Source organism: Marmota marmota, unplaced genomic scaffold (genome assembly GCF_001458135.2).
Source record: "Marmota marmota marmota unplaced genomic scaffold, marMar, whole genome shotgun sequence".
Taxonomy (NCBI): Eukaryota; Metazoa; Chordata; class Mammalia; order Rodentia; family Sciuridae; genus Marmota; species Marmota marmota.
Genome location: NW_026000075.1, coordinates 18,222,923 through 18,233,381, shown reverse-complemented (window position 1 = coordinate 18,233,381; position 10,459 = coordinate 18,222,923).

Sequence of the window (10,459 nt, the reverse complement as noted above, 5' to 3'; positions counted from 1 at the left end):
GTCACTGCTATTGTTATATATAACCATGTGGTTTGGAAGCATTTGGAATTGGTTTGAGGAATGAATTTAGAAAAATTGGGGGATAAAGGCTGGAGAAGTCTTAGAATGTTGTAAGCAGAACTTAATGAGTAATATTGGTGGGAGATAAAAAGAATTGATTGCTTATAGGACTGCATATCATAAATACTATCCTCATAAGGTTTCAGAAGGGAATGAGGACTCTATCAAAATTTGCCTAGAGGCCATTCATACAAAAAATTTGTCTATATTTTACCCAAGTACTGAGATTTTTTGTGAGATTAAATTGATAAGTGATGGACTAATTATCTGCAGCAGAGCATTCAGGCAATGGCATAGGTATTGCCCATGGCTTTTATCCGGGTTTACTTTAAGAATCATGAGAAAAAAGCAGAGAGAAAGTTTGTAGAAAACTTTCATTTTGGCCAGAGGAGAAGCACATGTAAAATTGGAACCATCAAAGGCATAGTTGTTGAGATTCATCACCACTAAAAAGATAAAAAAGTACTTTGCCCAGAGACAATAGGAAAGATGCTTTGACAGCAGCTCAGGAATCTGAAAGACCACAACCATGGCAACTTGTAGGGTGTAAAAGTGAAAAATTTTTTTGGAAAGAGACCTTGGGGTACCCTGCTCACACGTGGTGCTAAGAAGTTATTTCCCCAGAATTTGTTTCACTGTGATCAGTCACCCAGGAATTCAAGGATCAACTGTGGCAGGGGCCAAAGGGGGCCTGCCTGATGCTTCAACTAATGGCAGAATTGGCATCATCTATGTGGTGTATTTTGTAGGAATGCGAGATTCTGGAATTAAGGGATCATTTAGGCTTCCCTTGGAATTGTAAAGGAGGCCTGGGAGGTCAGGAAAAGTATAGTGTCAGGAAAAGTATAGCCCTGCAAGAAGTCCTAAGGTGAGTGAAACAGAAGTTGGAATGGAGATCTCAGTAATTAATAAATGTTAGTAGTGTGAAACATCTGCCAAGAAAGGCTTCAGGGCAGAAACTGAGCCAGCCTAATGAGAGAGGCCTCGAGGGCTGCAACCAGCAAGTCCAAAGGGGTGGGGCTGCCCAAGTCATTTGGAACTCATATGTCGCCACCGTGTGCCTCAGATACTTGATATGGAGCTACAGACTTGTTTGCTCATTTGGGTTTTAGTCTTGTTTTGGTCCCATTCCTTCTTTCTGCGTCCCATTCCTCCCCTTTAAAATGGGAATGTTTACTCATGCCATTTTAAATTATGTGTTTATAACTTGCTTTTGATTTTTACAGCCGTTCAGAGCTAGGAGTTTGCCTTCAGGTTCAGAAGAGACTTTGAACTTGGACTTTTGAATACTGCTAGAACCATTAAGATTATGGAGACTGTTGGAGAAGAATTGAATAAAATTTATATTGTGAGATGACATGAACTCTTGGGAGCCAGGGGCAGAATGTTATAGTTTGTATATGAGATATTCCTTAATAGTTCATGTTAGGAAATGAAGAAATGTTCAGAGGTGAAATATATTATGAGGTCTATAACCTCATCATCAGATCAATCCATTCGAAAGATTAATATTTTGAATAAACTACTGGGTGATAACCATAGGCAGATCAGGCATTGTTAGATTAAGTAGGTCACTGAGTGCACCCCCTGAGGGATTATATTTAGCCTCTGTCTCCTTGCTCTCTCTCTCTCCTCTCTCTGATTGCCATGAACTGAGCAACTTTCCTGCACAACACAATTCTACCATAATGTTCTTCTTTATTTTGGGCACAGAGCAAAGGAACCAGATGAATGTAGATTGAACCTCTGAAACCATGAGCAAAAATAAGTTTATCCATGTATAAATTGTTCTTGTCATGTACTTTGGTCACTGTAATGAAAAGGTGACTAACACAACACTTAATATCTGTGTATTGTATTATCCTAAAAGTTTATTGCTTGTCTGGGGATGTCGCTTAGTGATAGACTACTTACCAATCATTGGTGAGGTCTGGGCTTGGTCTCCAGAACCACAAAACTAAAAAGTTTACTGCTAATGAAATTTGATATGATACAGCACATTCATTAATATGGGCTAGGTGTGATGAGCCATTGATATCAGATTCCATCTACTTCTTGCAATGAGATTCAGTCCACATTTCCCAACTACTTGAGGATGTTATTTTGTGAAAGGAGAAAAGAAAACAGAGTAGTAGGTATATGGATCTTGGTCTCTGTAACACAGTTTATAATACCTGATGCTGTCCCTGCTTTCTGATTCCTGAGTACCTAACAGAGAGCCAAATGGAATCTAACACAACTTGAAGATGTTGACACAGCTAGCATCAATAAAATATTTCAGAGAATCCTACAATGAAGGATACATTATTTAATGTGTTCAACTGCTGTAATCTGTCCCTGAGTGATTTGTTCTAGAAATAGTTTGTGCTAGAGTCTCTGGATTAATAGTTAAGAAATGGCTACTAATGCCATGTCTGATGGTACAGGATGGGGTTCCTAGAACATAAGGAACATTTCATTGGCTAAATGGTGTCTAGATACTTCAGTGTTTACTTACAAAATGAAACAGGAAAGCTTTCTAGAGAAGATAAATTCTTAACTTATAGGCCCTTTAAAGATATCTATTAGTTAATTAGGAAGTAGATATATAAGTGGAATTGGGGAAGCAGAAGTATAAAAGGGCTTCTTAATCATGTAAATAATTTTCAAATATATGAATAATCTGTTTTTTCCAAAGAAGATAGATAATTTTATGATTAATAAAAATAGCTCCTCATAAATACCTTTGTTATCCATCTATATAAAATTATACAAATACAGTGGCAAATTCCTAAACCTTGTATTTAGAATGTCTACTTATTTCTTTGTATCACCAAAGCACTTTGATAATTTTTATATCAATTACTATTTGATATTTTATTATGCTGAAGATTCTTTTTGGTAGGAATAGTAGCATGTTTACTTATAACACATAATGAACATCAGTTTGACACATTGGTAATAAATATCACGATAATCCAACTATTTTAATGTCCTAAGATTAATAACCTTAATTCCATCTGCAATTATAATTTACTTTTGTCAGGTAGCATACATAACACAGGTTACAAGAATGAACATATGAATATCTCCCTGGAGGAACATTATAGTATATCTGAAAGAAACTTAGTTCTTCTGTCAGCTGAGGTTCTCCAAACCTAATTTAACACAATTCCCAAGAGTGATATAATTATCATATATACTTTTAAATATATTTTCCTACTTTTTTTTTCTCTATAATCTTCAGAGATGAGCACAGTGAGTAGCAAACAAGACACTCATTGTTGCCTGGATGAAATAATGAATGGGTAAGTTAAAGTTTGTTTTAGTCAGTTTATGCATTTTGCATAAAAAGACCTGACAAGAAAAACTATAAGAGAAAATGTGATTTGGAGTCTCACGGTTTCCGAGTTCTCAGTCTAAAGATGGCCAACTCTGTTCCTTGGGGTCTGAAGTGAGACAGAATATCATGGAAGAATTTGATGGCGGAGGAAAATAGAAGGGATTTCTCTCCAGGAAGGAGAGAGAGAGAGAGAGAGAGAGAGAGAGAGAGAGAGAGAGAGAGAGATTTCACAATAAAATATATCCCCAGAGTCACCTCCAGCTGCCTTTGCCTGCCTACAGTTACCGCCAGTTAATCCCACTGATTTGGTTAAGTCTGTCATAACCCAATGAATTCACCTCTAAGTTTTCTTACATTGTCTCATGCAGGAGGTTTTGGGGGACACCTCATATCCAAACCATAACAGTCTTTAGTTGTATAAATTTGATTCCAAGTTAAATTTTGCTTATATTTACTCTCCTAAACGACAAGCAAAATATGCTTGCTAAAACATGGCTGCAATTTTGAAACAAATGCTTTTCTTTGATTTTATTTTTTTTCCAGGTACTCACATTTTTTCCAGAGGAAATGTATGAGTTAAATACTTAATAAAGGTAGTTTGTACTTTTAAATTTCTAAGAGAGTAGCCTTAAGAATAACTATAAAGTTTATAGCTTAACAACTAAATTACAGAATTTAAATAATAAATGAACTCTGATATTATTTGTTTTAATAAGAGTGAAGAAATTAAGGAAATTAGATCTGGAAACCTAGATAAATTTCCCCTATAAAATTTACTACTGAAGAGAAAGAACTAAAATTATTGCCTTCTTATAATCTTTTTATTGTTTTTCCTAACATTTTACTTACAACTGAAAAAACAAAAAAGTTAAAATGGAAGTAAGTCTTTTAATCCAAATTAAGATAAGTAGTTCTGTGGTTATTTATAGTATTTTAGTGAGTTTAGGTCAATATTCACTTGAAGCAATTATCTTATTTCTTAAATCTCTCGGTATACAAAGAATTATTTGTTTAAACTAAAGACAAACATGTCAAATCTCCTATGAGACAAATATTTTGAGCAAAATCTTAAAAATCCTCTAGATTAAATTAATAAAAATTTTTAAGTTTATGATGGATCTTCTAAAAACCTCTTCTAATCTGTTTTAAAATTTTAAGGTCAAAAGCAAATGAGTATATACCACAATTTCTTTGTATGAAATACTTCTTTTCTTAGCAGAAGCTTCCATTAGGCAAATAAAACAGAAAATGAATTACTTCAGGTTGTATATATCAAGTAAATATTTCATAATTGTTTGAATCTCTATTCACATATTATATGAAAATTATATTGTTATAATTTTCATATAATATGTGAAAATTAGTTATGTGTTTATCAAATAGGTTTAAGTCTAATAATATGTCAATGTTAAAGGTAGAGAGGCTTTTGTTTTATGTGTTTTGAATAATATCCAGAATCTAGTTCTAGCACAATAAAAACAATTATTGTTCACTGCACATGGATTCTGAAATTCCTATGCAATAGGAAATACAGATTTTAAAATATGAATAAAAATGTTAACTCTATCCAAGTATGTTCTTCTTTTTTAAAGTGTTAAATATAATTTGAAGCAAAATGAATAACCAATCAAGGTCATGAAAGGTTAGCTTAAATTATGACCTATATTTAAAAACCCTTAGAGACTCATACTTTAAATTATTAATACAAAAGAATACAAGCAACACTTATAATAATAAGAAGTGAGAAGTATATCATTTCAGAATTCATACTACCACTTGACATAAAACCTGGGGTTATTTCTAATTTTGTTACATCTAAGCAATAATTATGTACGTTGTTTAGCAGTGACTAAAACATTTTCTGTCTTTATAAATGATTTAGCTATTTATGTTTCCTTCTTCATTATATTGTCTTATAAGGCAATTTACAAATGTGGTAAGAAACTGTGCATCAGAGTGTGAAATTACTTTAGATACTGTTCCTAAAATGCTATCAAAAGTGATAGATTCTGGTGGAAAATGCATGAATTCACAGATCCCTTTCATGCAATTTCATTATTATTAGTTTCATATCATTGCCACTATAATATTTTAACCATTTTCAGAAGAGAAATTTTGACAATTATGGGATATTACTTTTTTTCCTATAATAAAAGAACATTTAATTTTAAATAAAATACATTTGGCTGGTTTTTGACTTGAAGTATATTACTTTAGATTATTTTCCTTACATAGAGTGCAGTATGCTGAATCCTGACAAAAACGAATTTTGTTAGAGGAAAAGCTGTAATAATCTTAAAGAATCTTATAATATCTATAAGTAAATACTTAAGAAATAAACACCTATAAAATAATTGATAGGATGTTGAAAGTGTGAAATATTTCTGCATCACTTTCTGTTGGTGATGAATGTTATTCCTAACGAGAAAGCTAAGAATTTAAATGTATATTCCCTAATAAGTGCAAGTGATCAGTATTATTATTACCCACTTCATGATTATTATGTTCATCCACATTTAAATACAATTGTAAGTATTACCTTTTAGTTCTCTTCGCTGATCTCAATTATTTTTGCCTAACTTGGTTGAAATATTATTTTTATTGTATCATTATTTTTCATAATTTTGTGTTATGGAGTACATTTACTAGCAAAGCAGTGTCTCAAAATAAATTTATAGATTTCAGAATCAGTTCACCTCATTTGATACTTTCCTTCTCTCATTGTATAGTATTAGGTATTATTAATCTCAGCCAAATGACTCATTTCTCTGGAATTTGGTTTCTATGTCTGTTGTATGAACTGTCTGTTGAGTTTCTTTAAAAAAAAAACAGTGTTCAAGACAAAATAGGTACCTATTAAATGGCTCATAGCCTTTATAATTTATATATATGCATATAACATATATTTATGTCCAGTTTTAGTTTGATGTCAGTGTACACAAAGACCTGAATTCATTCTACTAATCTCGTGGTAATCTAACTTTATATTTGATGTTTGGTGGTTGACCATTTCTAAGCTCTATCCCTCCCAATTTCACTTTTCCCCATACATTCATTTTTTTCTCCTTTGGCACTTGTAGAAGGTTCAAACAATAAAATCCTAGTTATGTGAGGTAATCCTTATCATAACCCTATCTCCCAACCACTGACAAAACCGAGGCCAGCTGTCTGCCTCTGTTCTATCATACCACTTTTAAATCAGCCCAATTGCTTTCTCTGCTCTTCCCCCAAAGCCTCAGTATAAGAGCAATAGCCTCTTAGATGTCATATGCCATCATTAGTCTTGAGATTCAAATCAAAATTCATGTGGACAGGAGTAGAATCATTCAAATCCTGTTTAAGGGTTTCCTACAACAGTTAACTTAGGCATTTTGAAGTGTTTCATTTTTTTTTTTGCTCAGTTGTTTACATAAATTATGGATATAATAGTAGTTTAGTAGTTTATTATAATTTATAAGCACTCTGCCACTGAGCTTTATCCCATCCCCACATAATAAATAAATTTTAGATAATCTTCATTACTTTTTGCATTGATTTCATTGTACATCAAAGCTGTTTTAAGTGCTGTGCAGAATATATATATATATATATATATATATATATATATATATATATATGGCTGTCCTAGAAATACTTTTTATATCAAGTCATTTAGCAACCTTTATTAACACAGAACCAATATTGCCAAGCAATGGTTTTTGACTTATTTTCTATAGAATGAGTGCTAAAAGGATGTTCTCCAATTAAAAAAAAAAAAAATCCCTCAGATTTCCAAGAAAATGGCAGAATTTTAAAGGCCTAGAGGTGAATGAGACCTTGAGACCTGACAGAATTGACACTAAGATTCTTTTCTAAGATCCATCTATGAGAATAGAAACTCTATGGCCAACTGAGCTGGCAACCTAAGATGGGTTCACAAGAGCTGGCTGTACCAATAACTCGTGAAAATGGCAAAAGAAGCATCCAACACACAGAAATACCTTTTGTTTGCAGAAATTAGGGACAGCTCTAGACCTTAAAGGTCCATTGGAAAGAGAGAGCTTGCACATGAATTCTTTACTTTTATGGGGGTGGGACACACAAAGGGAGGTTCAATGGAATGCTCTTTCCAAATAAGGCAAGGGGTCAGGTTTCAGGGGGTTGAGTCTAGCTTTGTAATATTTTGCGGTCAGCAGATTGACATCTTGGAAGGCCACACCCATCTCAGGCGCTGTGTGGGATCAAAGGCAGAGGCAGAGGAAAATTCACATGTTTGTTGCATGGCCCAAAGAGCACGCAATACCAGGCCAGTCCTCCCATACGCTCAAAAGCTCATAGCTCACACACACAGCCCACAACTCGCTGGCAACAAAATTCTTTTCCAACATTACTCAGAAAATATCCGGCTTGGAGAGGTCTCTGAGGAAACTACTGTTTTTTAGAATGTCAAAGTAGCCTCTCTAAGGGTCACCATAGCACAATACATGTATTAACAGGTGTTTGAATTTCTTTTTCTTCCTATTTTTCCAGTATTTTCACTTCCCTGAAGAAATTTCCCATGACCATTTTTCTTTGGAGAAAAACATGAACCCTTGTAAAGAGATAGTTCTACAAGATACACTGACAGTAACAGAGTGGACTGCTATGATGTTCATCTGTTAGTGGGTTTTACCTGAGGGACCAGAGAGATGGGAAATCTTGTGAGCAGCCAAATATTGCGAGGAAGTTTTCTTTGTCGAGGAGAATAAATCTTATAATAGAGTGGTGCTTTCTGTACATTCTACCCGTTTTCCTATATCATCTCATTCTCTTGTCATATAGGATGATATGATGTGATAACATCTGATCAAAGGCCATGAAACAAAGTATGGAATACCAGCATTGCCCTTCAGCCTTTTCTTGCCTTAACAACTGAACATGACTTATGTTGCAAATGGTACAACTGCAAAGCAGTGAAGCCTCCATTAATGCACAGTTGTGGTTTTTGTAACAGAGCCCCTTCTCACCATTTCACCATACCATGATTTTTACCTATAACAGGAATGAAAAAGAAGTTTCTGCTCTGTGAATTAATTTAGATGATGTGATTTTTTTTCCTCTTAGCGTTTTAGTCTATTCTGATTAATATTATTTGTTATAAATAATTCATGGGTCGTAGCAAGTTGTTTGACAGGATATTCCAAAACTTTTAAGGAATAAAACTAGAGAATTGATTCATAAAGACACTTAAACTATAGTTCTAATAGATGGATCAAAATCAAAGTGAATAAAATAAAAAGTTATTATTTCATCAAAATTTTCAACTTATAATAAAATCATTGCCTTTTTTATATTTGGTATCTTTATGGTTTTTCTGGAGAGGGAGTACTGAAGATTAAAGCTAGAGGCTCTTTACCACTGAGTTATATTATCATTATTTTATTTTTTTTATTTGAGATAATATCTTGCTAAGTTGCTGAGGGTCTCACTAAATTGTTGACGTTTGCCTCAAACTTGTGATTCTCCTGTCTCAGTTTCCTGAGTTTCTGGGATTATAGATGGATGCCACCATAACCAGGGGTTTTTTGTTTGTTTTTTTGTGGTATTGGGGATTAAACCAAGGGCCTTCTTCATGCCAGGCAATTGCTGTACCTCTGATTTATATCCCAGATATCCCCAGTCTATCTTTGTGGCTTTGAAGTTATAAGCTCCAGAGCAAACAAAATGCTTTCATCAGGAAGGGGAAAAAGTAATTATTTTGAATTAGAAGCTGAAACTGATACTTGTCCTTTGGGGACTTATTCTACTGGATGAACAATTTATGAATATTGATGAGAGATGAAAACTCCCTCCCAATATGCATATTAAAAACAGTTACTCCACCATATTCCAGTCTCCCTTGTTGGTAGGGCATAAACAAGACATGCACTTTAATCAAATCAAATGCATTTGTTCTTGACTTTGATTTCACTACCAAAATATACTATAAAAATAGAAAAACTTTCGTGGTAAAAGTACTGTTAAAAAATCAAATTATAGTCTATATGACAGAGATGTCATTAATGGTATACAATGTACAATACAAGCTCTATTTGTGGCCTAGACCAAGTTATCTGATAGTCATCAATGCTGCCAAAAGAATCTTCAATGGAGCAGTTTATAGAATAACACTAAATGTGATTACAACTGTATAATTTATGGAAACTGATTTTCCACATATAGGGCTAAATTTGTGAACTGCAAGCAGATCAGTCAATAAAATGACTGACTTGGTTTAAGTCATATATTTTCAATATCTAGTAATTCAATATGAGAACTCCTGACTTGTGTAACAGACTTTGTTATGAATCCCATGTTTTTAAGAAATGAAGTGAATACAAGGAAAATTTTATCAACCAGGTTCAAATGGAAAGGAAATATGGTCAAGAAGATAATGAGGTCTTAGAGCATTTGATACTGGAAGTAAGGGAAATAGAAAATTGGAAGAATAAGGAGTTAAAAATCAAAGACTCCCAACCTTATACTATAATATAATTTAAACTTCCAAGTCTCTAAAATTGTGAGAAATGAATTTCTGTTGTGCAAACAAATAAAATGCTTCTCATCTAATAAGTGAAAATCATTACAAAAGTCTTTAGAAATGTGTCCATGCCCTGGGGCATGTGGAAGTTTGTAGTTAGCCTTGCATCCTTTATACAGGAAAGTTACCAAATAGTGCCGCAGTCTGGCTGGGAACAAATGCCCACTTTTTCATGAGCGCTCCTCATATAAGAAATATGGACATACGCACATACAGACATACAACACAAAACACAAGAGTGCACACAAATGTACAACACATAAGAAAATAGTAAAGGCCTTGTAGCTTTACCTGGGTGAAATCTCCATTGCAATGTTTAAAAACTCCACAGTCAAAAAATAAAACTGATCAGAAAAACATTAACCTAGGTTTGTATGAGCTCAAAAAATAAAAATAGAACCTTATGATGTGGAAAAATGCAATAATAAAATAGCTATTGAAAAAAGCATCCTGGTTAATCACTGTCGCAGATGTAAGAATGGCCAAGCTGGAGTTCTGGATATCAGCTGTTATGGATTTGAGTCAAATCATCTTCTTTT